The sequence below is a fragment of the Clupea harengus genome, chromosome 3 (genome assembly GCF_900700415.2).
Source record: "Clupea harengus chromosome 3, Ch_v2.0.2, whole genome shotgun sequence".
NCBI classification, from domain to species: domain Eukaryota; kingdom Metazoa; phylum Chordata; class Actinopteri; order Clupeiformes; family Clupeidae; genus Clupea; species Clupea harengus.
Genome location: NC_045154.1, coordinates 17487249 through 17502248, shown reverse-complemented (window position 1 = coordinate 17502248; position 15000 = coordinate 17487249). Strand labels below are relative to the sequence as shown.

At 46.6% G+C, this 15000-nt stretch overlaps 1 pseudogene; it reads right to left on the bottom strand.

The window, feature by feature from the left end:
- Window positions 1-13017, bottom strand: part of LOC105892505 — a 42192-nt pseudogene extending 29175 nt beyond the window's left edge.
- Window positions 13018-15000: the final 1983 nt, after the last annotated feature.

Here is a 15000-nt window from a genome sequence, read left to right as displayed (position 1 = left end):
AGTCAGACGGACTGTGGGTGACAGAGACAGTGAGTTGACACTGCGTAACAGACATCCACACAAACACACTCCGACACTGCGTAACACACACATCAACACAAACACACTCCGACACAGCGTGACACAGACATCAACACAAACACACTCCAACACTGCGTGACACACACATCAACACAAACACACTCCGACACTGCGTAACACACACATCAACACAAACACACTCCGACACAGCGTAACACAAACAATGACACAAACACACTCCGTCGCAGCGCGACTCCATACATCATGCACTGGCACAAACTTAAACAGAAAACCTACGATTCCAGCCCTCACTTAAGCAGCTTTTAAATCTAACAGACTAGTTGAGCAGCGCTGCCGCACACACACACACACACACACACACACACACATAGTCCTACGATTCCAGCCCTCACTTAGGCGTTTTTTTTATCTAACAGACCAGTTGAGCAGCGCTGACTCAAGACTCACAGCAAAGTAATCACCCAGAATGCACTGGGTGTCTGAGACGCCACACAGAGCATGTTTCAGGAGTGAAAGTAAACAGATGGGTCTCATTTTAACATTCCTCACTAACGACCCCCAGAGAATGATGTGAGGAATCCCACAGTCAGACCAGTTCAGATGCTGAACACATCTCTGCATCGTCTGACCACAGGCGCACACACACACACACACACACACACACACACACACACACACACACACACACACAGTACTTGTGAATGTTTAAGTGTGTGTACATGTGGGGTGTGTGTGTGTGTGTGTGTGTGTGTGTGTGTGTGTATGTGAAGGGTTAATTCAGTAGTTCAGTGTGTGTGTGTGTGTGTGTGTGTGTGTGTGTGTGTGTGTGTGTGTGCATGCATGTGTGTGTCTGTGTGTACGTGTTTTGAGGGGGGGCCCTGCTCTACTTCCCCTGTGTAATTTCTAGGGAATTCTTAACTGCTAGCTAAATGAGATAATCAAGACTGATTGCATTAGCCATGTAACCCCTTCCAGCCAGCAGAGCAAAGCAGAGCAGAGCAGCGCAGCCAAACACACAGACAGGAACAGCCCTCTGCTGTAAGCACTAGGCTCTGACACATAATACACACACACACACACACACACACACACACACACGCACACACACACACACACACACACACACACACACACACACACACACACACACCTGTATTCACAGAAAACACACACCTACACATGCATAACCCAGGCCTATACACACACACATCCTACACAGACACACACACACATATAACCCAGGCCTACACAGACACACACACACAGTATACAGGCCTACACAGACACACACATACAGTATACAGGCCTACACAGACACACACATATACAGGCCAACACAGACACACACAAATACAGGACTACACAGACACATATGTAACATACTAAACTATTATTTCTGTGACTGGGTTCTGATGCATGACATGGGTGTCAGTGCCCCTTAGGATTGGGGAGTAGCACAAGTCTCTACGGACAGTCAGGAAGCTCTGCCTCTGGACACTGGTGACCAAGAAGACCCAACGCGGCTATCCACAGGCAAGCCCAGGATCTCTCCACACGGAGCACCAGATCATCTACTCTCAGATCATTAACTCTCACAGTTAACACTGACACTCAAAACAACCATCCACAGTCACGCGTCACAAGTCAAAGGTGCTCTTAAGAGCAGGGCCTTTCAGATTTAGTAACCTGCACGTTACTGTTTGCACTTCAAACTCCCGCACAATAGAGAGCCATCGAGAGATGTGTTGTCATTTATGAATAGAAGTCCAGTCAGTCCATTCACAAGTCACAAGTCACGTGAGAGATCGGAACGGTGATGAAGATCCTTGTAATCCGCTCATTTTCTTTTTTTAAAGCTCCTCTACCACAATGACGACGCACGCTCAAAAAAGCAACCTTGCTGTTGACACAGGGAGTGCACACACACACACACACACACATAGGGAGTGCCACTGGCCAGCACAGTCACAGTGGCGGCAGGATATGCAAATGCACTGGCGGCACGGAGGACTCCTCAGCCAATCACGCTACGCAGCCACGCACAGGACTTCATATGCCTTTAGCGTCCACTGGGCCAACCCCACCTTGTGCCTTTAACCGAGAGCTGGCCTGGACGCTAGCGGTCTAAGAGAGCTCACTCCAGGCCTGGACGCTAACGTTAGCGGTCTAAGGGAGCTCACTCCAGTCCTGGACGTTAGCGGTCTAAGAGAGCTCACTCCAGTCCTGGACGCTAGCGGTCTAAGAGAGCTCACTCCAGGCCTGGACGCTAACGTTAGCGGTCTAAGGGAGCTCACTCCAGTCCTGGACGTTAGCGGTCTAAGAGAGCTCACTCCAGTCCTGGACGCTAGCGGTCTAAGGGAGCTCACTCCAGGCCTGGACGCTAGCGGTCTAAGAGAGCTCACTCCAGGCCTGGACGCTAGCGGTCTAAGAGAGCTCACTCCAGTCCTGGACGCTAACGTTAGCGGTCTAAGAGAGCTCACTCCAGTCCTGGAATGCAGGGTCTCTAGTTCCAGAACAGCGGGGCTGTGCCTAACACACACACACACACACACTCCCTCTCTCTCCCTCAATCTCTCTCACTCGCTTTCCCTTTTTCTCTCTCTCCCCCTCTCTCCCAGTGGCCATGCCCCCCCACAACACACACACACACACACACACACACACACACAATGTGGTTCCAGTCTTGCACGAGAGGCATGCTGATTTGGTGCCATGAGTGGGGAGTGTTTCGTCTCAAATCATGAGAGAGGAACGGGTCTGTTTCTGCTTGCCTCACTCGCTCTTAATGTGGCCCCGTTCACGAGAGAGAGAGAGAGAGAGAGAGAGAGAGAGAGGCAGCCCCACCCCCTCACCACACACACACACACACACACACACACACACAGGCTGGGTGGAAGGGGGGCATGTGTGTGCATGAGTGTGTGAGTGATACTGTGAGTGTGTGCGTGTATATGTCCATGTTTGTGTGTGTGTGTGTGTGTGTGTGTGTGTGAGACTGTGTGAGAGAGATGAAAAAAGAGAGTAAGAGAGAAAAACGACAGAGCAGGAGTGAGAGAGAGAGCAAGAGGGAGAGAACGTGTATGTGTGTGTGTGTGTCAGTGAGCTTGGATCTTATTACAGTTTGATCCCACTCAAATATTTCTGAAAGGAAAAGAGAGGAGGGGAGACAGTCTCTGCGGCCAGCGAGCACCGCCCCCCCCCCCCCCCCCCCCACTCCTCTCCTCCTCTCCACTCCTCTCCTCCTCCTCTCCTCTCCTCCTCCTCTCCTCCTCCCCTCTCGGCCCCTGTGCACAATGAGTGCTTTATCTCGCCCTCCCTCCGCCCGCCACTAATGGCCTCTAATGAGAGGGAGTAAAGCACAACAGAAAAACCAAATTACCTGCAAAGTTTGCGCATTTATCCAAACTCACTCCGCAGGAGCTCGCAGGCGCTTTCAACGAGGCCCAAGCACGCGAATGAAATCGACTTTTGTCGGACGCACAACTATGAGTACAAGCAGCAACTTTTGCTCTGTGTTCCAACACCCCAAAGAGTTCATCTCGGAGGTGAACTTATCAGCGTGTCACAACTGAGAGTGAGATATGAGTGCGACGTTCTCTTAATTGTGTTTGCAGTAATGTTACGATACGATATCCCAGACAAAACACACTGTCGCTGCAGCAAGGGAGGCTAAAAGAGAGTGGTGCCACACACACACACACACACACACACACACACGCTAGGCTAAAGAGAGTGATGCCAGACCGGCTAGCCTAAAGAGAGTGGTGCCACACACACACACGCTAGGCTAAAGAGAGTGGTGCCACACACACACACACACACACACGCTAGGCTGAAGAGAGTGGTGCTTACGCTAGGCTCCATAAAACTAAAGTTTCCACTCCTGCTGGAACAAAGTAAGCTAACCCCCTCACACAAGGTCACCGCTGCCCCAGATCTCTGTATGAACACTGATAGCGCACATCAGCCTGCTTTTCACCCTCAAGCTGATAGGGTCGACACAGAGAACATTAAGCCATGAAGTCATACTGTACCGTTTGTTTATACTATCGGTGGATATCCCTCAAGAAACACACACACACACACACCACAGTCAGTTCAACAGCAGACCTGAGCTCTTTGTTTCCAGTTTGGCTCAGCAGAGCCCAGTCAGCACACACTTTCACACACACACACACACACACACACACACACACACACACACACACACACACACACACACACACAGACATACACAACCCCCTGGGCTCACTCTGCAAGAGACCCTGACGCACCAACATCCAGATACCCCGTCACCCCGATGATATCCTGTGGCCTTGTGAGAGCGCACTGACCTGAGAATTCCCCTTGGGCGATGTCCGGTGAGCTGGCGGCCTCCGCTTCAGTGTAAGAGAGAGTAGAATCTGACAGTTCTGCCGAGGGAAGAGCCACACAGCACCGTTAGAATCAGAATCAGAACCCTAACAGAGTATGCAGTCACATTCTAGAACATAACATAACACGATTAGCAGAACCCTAACAAAGTATGCAGTCAAACATACAATACAGTATACAGCAGCACAATACAAAAATATAGTATACTTATTATGACCCTTAAAAGGCTGCAAATAGAATATACAGTATACTTACATATTTTATGTATACATATTTCATGTATACATAAATATACATATATTATATATATATTATGTATACATAAAACTGTTTGCAGCCAGATAAAAAAGTCCACTTAGCATTATTTAACAATAACATTCTATATGAAAAAACAGTATACTCAACAGTATACTCGACATCATACTATACATCTCCCATCCTAATCTGATGATAATCTGGTGTGTTGAGTGTTTTTCATTAGTGAATAAATAAATAATGAACTCACAAGGACAACACACATGGTTTTGTGTCTCTCCATCTTAGATGAGGATTTAATGTTAATGCTAATGTGATTACATTCTAATACAGTTTAATTTAGCTCTGATTTTATACAATTGCCCTTTAATTTCCCCTCAAATTGTGTCTTCAAATAAATTCAATGAGTTGTTTGTTCATGTAACATTAAAAAGTGACCTCTCAAAATCAAACTAACATTGGAACCAGATGTAAACTTAGATTGCTATTTTTCTCAACAGGTTTGTGAATGAAAGTGAACCAGCACACCTTTTTGTTTTGGATATCTTAAATCATAATCGCTGCTTTAAGTTAGCGTCTGATTCTGAACCTGCAGCATAGACTGAATGTCTACTGTCCACTCATCACACGCAAGCACTTCCCCATTCATTACAGTTGTTATCTAGCAGAGAAGAACGCAGTGCATATATACAGTATGCATGTTCCCTACCAGTGTATTTGTGCTTGCATGTTCTCTACCAGTGTATTTGTGCTTGTACAACTTGTGCAACATACACACCTAAGGGCCGTTTGGCATATTTGTCTTTATAGACAGAGACAGAGGCAGAGGCAGAGACAGAGACAGAGGCAGAGGCAGAGACAGAGACAGAGACAGAGACAGAGGCAGAGACAGAGACAGAGACAGAGGCAGAGGCAGAGGCAGAGGCAGAGGCAGAGACAGAGGCAGAGACAGAGACAGAGACAGAGACAGAGACAGAGACAGAGACAGAGACAGAGCAACCTGTAGCATGAGAGCGTTCTGTGATTGCATACTGAGGGTGGTAAACCATGCGTCATCTTCATTGCCAGTTCTTCACTGAAATTATAACTTCTACGGGATCTGCCTGGATGAGTCTTGTGTTGTTAATGCTGGCAAAAATGTAACTTTATCAGGTGTAAATGTAAATGTTTTTCTTCTGAACTCTAATCTTAACTCAAGTAATCTGGCTGGTATGTGTAAAAAAAAAACACGCCTTTTAAACGTTCTGGGAAGAATTAGCAGCTGTTGGAATAGGTCAGAGGCACACACAAACAAACACACAGAGTTGAAGAATAAACACCCCAACAAGATCGTTAAAATGGCTGCATCAGTGTGTGGTGTGTCTATAAGCCAATCTTTGCTCATTTCTCTCTCATTGGCCACTGGTCTGGGGGTCCCTGAGGTAACAGATCCCCTAAACTACTGAACCCATTCACCCATCCAAATCTTTTTCTTCCTTATACATCCACAGCACCACAAGGGAGGGAGACCCACACCCACCCTCAATTATCCCTGATCGGGGCCGATGACTAAGCGTTGCCTGGCACCTATGCCAGCGCCTCTTCCAAGCCCTCCTCCACCGCTGAGTTGGGCGAGTTGCCCCTTGCCCCTACCGACAACACCCGCTCCAAAACCATCACCCCTCCCCCCCCCAGCTGTGGCTGGCTCTGTGGTGTAGAAAGGAGAGGAAATCCCAGGCAGATTCCCCCCTCCACACACACACACACACACACTTGGGCGACCAGAGGGCCTGGCTTCACCACACAGTAGACACATGGGTAGCAGGGGCCGCGGCCCAGACCCGCTCCTGCTGCCTGCCCCAGACTGGCATGCTGGAAGCGGACACCCAGGAAGCGGGCCTGCGGGCACTGACTGCCCGCCTGCCCGCCGGACTGGAGGCTCCACGCCACTCTGCCCTCTCCCGGAGCTGCCACACAAATTCCTGGTCACTGTGCCTAATTGCCACCATTAAAATTCTTCTCGTTGTTCTAGTCCCGCTCATTTCATCTCCCCCAGTCTCTCTCTCTCTCTCTCATTTTCTCTCTCCCACCATTCCATCTCTCTCTCTCTCTCTCTCGAACACACACACACACACACACACACACACACACACACACACACACACAAGCTAGGGAGCAGAGATTCTACCAGTGGGTGATGGCTTCGACGCAACAAGAGTTTGCTCTGTTGCATTTGTCTAGTCTTACAACCAGCAGAAGACCTCTAACTTGAGTAGTCATCCAGTCTGCAGCATATCTAGAGACTAATCAGGGCCCTGGCAGGCAGGAAAATCATAGGTATGCCTTTCGATAAGACACTAAAGAGAGCTTAACTACAGTATCTACATGCATCTTGGTCTTTGGACAGGTATGGGCCTCTGTATTTGGCTCTGTTTAGGATCACTGACATCGAGAGTTAGATTGTGTTCCTTTGAGAGGCAAAAGTCTATTATCCAAACAGAAATTATGTGTGAATCAGTAATCAGTAAATTACATATTTTAATGTTTTTGAGTTCAAAAAGTACAGTACAGAAAGAAGAGAGCTATCCCAATAAATGTTACAATGCCCCTGAACTTCAAATGGAAAATATTGTTACTTCATATATATGTTTACTTCTGACACTACAGCGAGAATGAGGCGCTGAAGTGGAAGAGCATGTACACACACAGACTGGTAGCATACCTTCAGAGAGTACACTATAGTAATACTGCCATTGCAAGAGCAACAAATGTGAACACATGATTATATGGTTGGCAGCTTTTCCCCCTGCGTTCGCACAGGGTTTGGTAGTTTCCCCCTGCGTTGGTTCGCACAGGGTTCGGTCTTTTACACCGGGTTGGCACAGGGTTCGGTCTTTTACACCGGGTTGGCACAGGGTTCGGTCTTTCCCCTGCGTTGGTTCGCACAGGGTTCGGTCTTTTACACCTGGTTGGCACAGGGTTCGGTCTTTCCCCTGCGTTGTGTTCACACAGGGTTTGGTCTTTTCCCTCTGCGTTCACACAGGGTTTGGGCTTTTCCCCTGCGTTCACACAGGGTTTGGTCGGACTTACCCAGTGGCTTGCGTTCTTCGCTTGGAGACAGCCTGGAGTAGGGGGGAGGAGGCGACTCTGAAACACAAATGAGGTGCGTTAGAGGACGTCAGAAGACCCAGATTTAGACCAAATCCACACCAAGTCAAGGCCAGCTCTTTTCCTGATCGATCTAGTCAGATCTAGCTGATGTCAATGGAGCTGATGTTAATGTTCTGAAATACGCCCATGTCAGGGCTCGTTGTTGTTTGGAAGTACAGGGCAAGCTGTTCATCTAAACTGCTCTATAATACATCCGTGTGTGTCATTTAAAATTTAAAAGATTTAAGTAATCTGTTACTGTAAGTAAGCCTTTTACTAGATGCATCACAAGAGGCTGGCCAGGTGCAGAAGAAGGCAAGAGAGATGTTTTAGTAGAATACAACAAACTACTGGAAACACATCATGTGTCAAAACCTTAACCTTTCTGAAGCAAAAATGCCATATTACATATATTAAAGTGTACATATATTAAAGTGTACATATATTAGCGTCAACTTGTACTGGCCATCACAAATGTGAGCAGATGTGATCAGGTAGCCAATTGGGACTAATATCTGAATTGTTAAGGCAAGGTACGAAAAATGGAGATCGTAAGATCAGGTATCAGATATAGTACAGTCCTTTCTACATCTATGAAAGACTATATGTATATTGACTTTATTCAATAATGTGGTATCTCATATTTACATGAACGTAGATATTTACATAACATGAACGACCCAAGGTACTCAAGGTGAGATTTATGTAATGTGAAATATAAAGAAGGGGAAGCCTACATGGGAGACTGGCAAGTTTAAAAAGTAAGCTGTCAGGTTTTCTTTCTTCTGACTTGAAGCCTCTTGTTTTAAAAGATTCCCTATAAACCATTAACTCACTAGAATCAACTTGTTAACCAAATAAGCCAGCCATTACATTTCACAACATATCTTACACCTAATGTAAAACATATACACCGAAGTTAAAACTAACATGATAAAGCAAGTGCATTTGCCCTTTAACGTTTTCATATCTTGCACAGTCCATCAAAAGTTACCACAATTGCTAAGTTTTCAACGGAAAACTAACAACAGCAAAGTTCGACAAAACAGAGGAAGGCAAACTCTGTGAACACTCAGTGACCTCGCCTATAGGGAAAAGGAAAAGAAGAAAGGCATAATAGCGACGGGCTCTTTAAGACTGCCGGCAGTGATTGCCAGGATCCTAACTCAGTCCCTCAGATCCACACTGCTAGTCTGCCTGGCGCCAGCAGTATGCGAACTGTATATTATCACCGCTCCTCAGCTAAATAGCACGGGGGACCTCCTCGGGAAAAAAAGCCTCTTAAAGCGCAACTTGAAACTGATCTCATTTCAAAAGGATAATGCCTGACCAAATAAAAGAAGGGCGAAATGGGTTTTTTGTCCGTTTTAAATTCTAGTATTCTTTGATTAAAACTTAAGTGTGTGAGCGTTTTCTTCAGGAGTGCCGTTAAAGATGTATTTAGTCTCCGACGTTTGGTGCTCAACAAAGACAGACTCACTTATCCCGTTGTGAATCCTAAACAAATACATATTTTGTCCATTTCAAATGACTAGGGTGTGTTATGAAAGTATGCAGTAGGCTTGCTCATAATGCTGACCTCACTCTGAAAGTAATGTTTGCTGCCAACACATGTTTGTTTATGGGTTTACAGGCGCAGTCCTGTAAGTAGACCTACTATATTATGGCGACGCCATGTGACAATAAAAAAAAAACAGTTTAAGGAATACCGTCAAATCGGGTTAACAGCATTACTGTGTTTTAAGATGTTATTTATTTCTAGCATTAGCCATGCAAATTGGACTTAGGGTAGAAACAGAACTTTTTTTAAATACCATTAACAGCATGAAATAAATAGCCTTTATCGGGACACGCATGAGCGCCTGCGAGCTATGTCTACTGAAGCCCCAGTGAAGGCGAGAGGGGGCCTTCGCTGCCCCCATTCCCTATCGGCCCCCGAGCACACAACGTGTCCATACCAGTTGAAATGCCCCGCAATTTCACGAGAAATGGCATGGCGCCGAGGTGGTAACTGGCCTTTGTGCACAGACTGGCGAAAAAGCCCTGACTAGATGATATCATTTACTCTTTTCCAATGATTCAATAGGCTACTTCATTCTTAGAAGAGTGGACACACTACAACCACTCTCAGGTATGAGCCTGTGTCATTTCAACTGTCTATGTAGTCGCTCGCCAGGCTTCACAGGTTGATATGCAGAAAAGGCTTTAGAGTAAAAGGTTGTGAAGGCTATCGTGCGAATTGGTAATCACATAAGTGTGCCTCTACCCCTGCCAGTTTTCTATCAGTTTTAAGATCTCTAGTGTCGTGTCTTTGAATCAGGCCAGCCTACGGGTCGCAGCCTTTTGGCTCCAGTGAACGCGGATGTTATGGAAAGATCCAGCCCCACTGCCAAGACCGGAGACAGAAATACCGAGGCTCCCATCTTTACAAGCGATATTACACGTGGTCAGCGGGTCACTGGGGCCAAGCGTCCCAATGTCACAGGTCGGCCAGACTACTGCTCGCGCTTGGCACGCTCACCAGTTTGCCGCGGGAGGATGTTGCAGCGACATGGACATTTAAGCACGGCGCTCGAGAGCAAGTATGGCCACCCGGGGTCCTTTGGACAAAACTCAAAAGCGCAAATGTACTTGAAAGTCGAGTCGACGCTTTGAAAATATGAGCTAACCTGGACTGAAAATATTTTTTCAGCGATCACCTTACTGTCTTACAATCAGTGAAAGTGCAATAATCCCATCAATGTAACTCATCTAAATAGCAATAAATCGACAATTGTGTCTCAGAGTTATGCTCTCACCTTTATCTTCTGTGTAACCCCGTTCCATAGGAAGCAAGGTGATGCAACATGTATGGCCCTCTCTGAGAACTTTTTCACAACTTAACTACAAGTGCCTACTGAGGAAGAATTTACTGAACAACATTTTCCATAGTTGCTAAGAAGAGAGGGCGGGAGGATGTTGGAAAACACAACAGCATAGCCAACTACACGAGAAACCTTTAAAAATGCTAACATTTCCCATCAAACTTCTAAGGGCCCAAACTCTTTGCCATGTTTTCTGACACATTTGTGACATTTTACCGCGCACAGTACGAACCCGACTGACAATCATTATTATCATTTTACCTGGATCAAGCATTATGAAACATACGTTAGACAAATTAGACGGTGTGACGCTTAAAGAGTAAATATCACAACTTCGGGGGGGGGAAAACACTTTAAGACACAGCAGCCCAAACAAGTAACCTGACCATTTGGAGTCTCAGAAGGAGAATACATTTTTCAGCTACGTGTACGCAGAACTACGCAAAGTTGTTTTTTTAGATACACTCCACACACAGACTAATACACGCAAGAATAAGACAACTGTATTGTTTGTGCAGGTTGCCTTACCTGGCCCACAGAGTCTGCTGTAGTGATAGGGGTTACAACACACCGACGGGCCGTCCTGGATGCCGAAGCTCTTGCACTCACAGAGCGCTTTGAGCTGGGCCGTGTGCTGCAGGTCCGACCACCGATAAAGCTTACACAGAAGCAGCTCCGGAGGGGCCAAGTGGCCGCCAAGACGGAGCTCTGTCCGGGACACCATTACACACTCGCTAGGCATCCCTCCCTTAGATTCCACGGCCTCCAGTAGAGTATCCAGCGTTTTCTCTTTCAGCCTCTTCAGAAGCGAGTAGGTGGCGGTCTTGAGTTCCTGCTCCATAACCGAGCGGGGCTTCGGCTCCTGACCCTCGGGCGAACTGCAGTCCCGAGAACTAGTGTTCCTCAGCACGAACTGGCAAGAGCTCGGTTCCTTACCCTGAGCCATCTCTGGGCTTCGGGATCCCGAGTGGTCCCGGTCTTTAAACAAACAGCACGTAACCGTTCTACAGTCGCTGTCCTGCAAGGATCGTGGACTTTCCTGATCCATAACACACACCGCACCCCCGTCTTGGTCCATAGTGACCCCCGAGCCGCTACACTCCACCGAACTCCTAGCACACACTCCCCCATAGTCCACTACAGGCGACCCGCTCGGGGTCATCGGTCTGAGTTCCGTCTTGGGAATTTTCTCTGGGTTGTTGCTGCACAGATCGTCCCGACAGCCCTCGCTACATTTGCCATTTCCATCGCCCCCGTCTTTATCTGGAATCAAACGGCTTCTCCAGAGTCGCCGCACAAGACCTGAACGTTTCGTCCTGAACATACGACAATTTAAAAATCTATATGTGTTTATTTTTGTTCAGATCTTCGTTGGTGATAACTAACTTTAGGCTCGTTGCACAACATTAATGTTGGTTGAATGCCGTGCAACGCATGCACAGCCAAACGCCGAGTATTGATGGGCAAAGCACAACATTAGGTTGGAAGCTACAATGTAGTGCTACAATGTTGCATTAAAATACACAACTTAACTAAAATGCACGGTTACGCAGAAGTCAAAATGCATTCATCTACAAATACGGTACTGTCAAGTGCATGCAAAACTGTTATCCATATACGGGACCTCTCGTCCAGGCTAGAGCTATACTATCTTCGCTAAATCCGTTTCAATGCACATGAAAGAAAATAAATCGGAGAGAACTTGGCGACTTCAGCTAGCCACCATCCCCATGGCCCGCTGCGACAGATCGCGACAAACTTGTGCACAGGCAGTGGGTTCGGACTTTGAAACCCCTTCAGATCCACTCTTTAAAGCGTCGCTGGGAGCATGAATGAAGCGGTCCCGCTGCGGATTAATCCCCCAAAGAAAATCCGTTCGGAATTCACAATCACGTTTGCTTTCCAGCGGTAGGGCGAACTCCTTTAACAATCCAAAAATATCCCTCCGAGGCGAAGCCAAGAAGAGTAACAATCCGTGGACTAAAGCGGTGCTCCTGGTTCCGCGTTCAGGTCTGCTCAAACTGCAACCCAGATCCCTTTCTTTCTCCGTTTCTCTCTCTTTTTTCTTTTTTTTTCCTTCGCTCAAAACACACACACACACACACACACACACACACACACACACGGGGCCCCCGAGGAGAGCGCTGGAGCCATTGGCTGGTTCCCATCATGTGCTAGTCTAGACACTTTGGCGGCTGGGAGCTGCACTGATTGTTGCGCAAACAAGGTTTCAAGTTTCTTAACTCTTAAAGGCGTAACATCCATCTCTTTCTTTCGACTTCAGATTCTGTCACTTTACTTATACTCTCAGTTTTAGATTCTAAAAAAATAATCGTATCTGGTCATTTTTAAGCTCGGACACAAATCTAATAGAGCAGAGCATTTTACGGCAGAGAACCCTAAGTTCATTTAAAAAAAAGTAAATAAACACAGGCTATTCTTTAGTGTAGTTTACGGGGTGTGTGGCAGTCTCAACAATTAAGTTAAAGTAGTGTTAGCGATTATGGCGCAGGCGCATGTTACCTGCACACAAGGAATTTCCAGTGGAGCGGGAAGCCCATGGACTGCATGGAATGACCTCATGGCGCGCCAGGGCCCCTCATTCGGCTGTGAATTCCAGCCACGTACCACAGATTCTAAAGTCGAGAACATCCCCTCACCCGCCTTTAGCCGCTTTAACGCTTATGTGATGTGTTGAGCCAAAGTGTCTTGCACCCTCAGCATTTCACCGTTGTGCAAAAGGGGGTGAAATGAATTACAGGATGGGCGGTAAGCCAAGCTTTTGGCATTTTATAATTTCCCCATGATCCAGGTGAGACTCTCTCTCTCTCTCTCCCCCTCTCTCTCTCTCTCTCTCTCTCTCTCTCTCCCTCTCTCTGTGTCATTCACATGCCCCGTACAGAGAGAATACCGACTCCTGCGGCAGAAGCACAGCGCCTGTCAGACAGCGCGAATAAACTGGGGAATTCCAGGGTTATGATGCTTTTGTAAATGTTTTCTCCGTTCTTCATCATTCAAGTCCTGAGGTCATATTATATGAGCAAACAGCTCATAGACGTTAAGAGTGATTTATGAACACAGAAGAAACATTATACTTACTAGTGACGTTTAATCCACTATTAATCTATTATGCATACTACATCAGCACTACTACTACTACTACTACTAATAATAATAATAATAATGATAATAATAATTGTTATTATTATTATTACATGTTCCATTTATCTAGAAGGACAACACTGTGTTATGACAAGCAGGCCAATAGTAATGGCTGCTGTGGCGCTTTGAGATCGCTCCCGCTACAGCAGGCGAATAATGGGTTAAAAGCTTTGACTGGAGTCGGCCGGGCGGGGCCACGCCCCCGATGTATTAACTTGCTCAAAGTAGCAAAAGTTCAGCAATAAGCGCTGCCTATTGGCTCCCCAGCATTTACGACCTGCCCCCTGAGACAGGGATTGGTTGAATGCCGGGAGAAAAAAATGCAAATAGACGCGCCCACTGTAGTTGCCTTTGACAGTGAATGAAATAAATTCCTTATTCCTTGGCAAGTTGCCAAAAGCAGCATACCATTTTTGACACGCTTATACAACAAGAAGATATGTAAATACAGTTTGAACAATGCCTTGCTGACAGTGTTATTAATCAAAAGATCAACAGGTAAAACACATTTATAAAGAGGCACTAGAAACATGAAACTAAAAGTTAATTTATATCTTATTAGTTTCATTTTCTGTTTGAACAGATGATCTGGAGGAGCACCTGATGCTGTCATCATATAAAGTTGACTGACACCTTGGTCCCCATGGACTACAGGCCTAACACAGAACTAACACATAACTTGAGTACTCAATCTCTCTCACTCTCTCTCTCACACACACACACACACACACACACACACAGAAACACTCTCATACCGCGCACACCCATCAACTCTCTCTTTCTCCCTCTCTCAAACACACACACACACACACACATTCACACACACAAAAACAAATTAATACAAATACATATACACACAAATGCATGTGTAAATACATAGACTCTCTCACACACACAAACACACACACACACACACACACACACACACACACACACACATGATAGTGACCTTATCTGTTGGAGTGCTGGATGTGAGTGTGTATGCAGAGGTTGTTGGTGTGTGAGAGTGAGTGAGTGTGTGTGTGTGTATGTGTGTGTGTGAGTGTGTATGCGGAGGTTGTTGGTGTGTGATACAGCGTCAGGTTTCCCCCGGGCCGGTTCATGGAGGTTATTGTAGGACTAACGTGCGGAACCCTTCATGCCCGCACTGGAGGCACCTGTCGCACACACACTC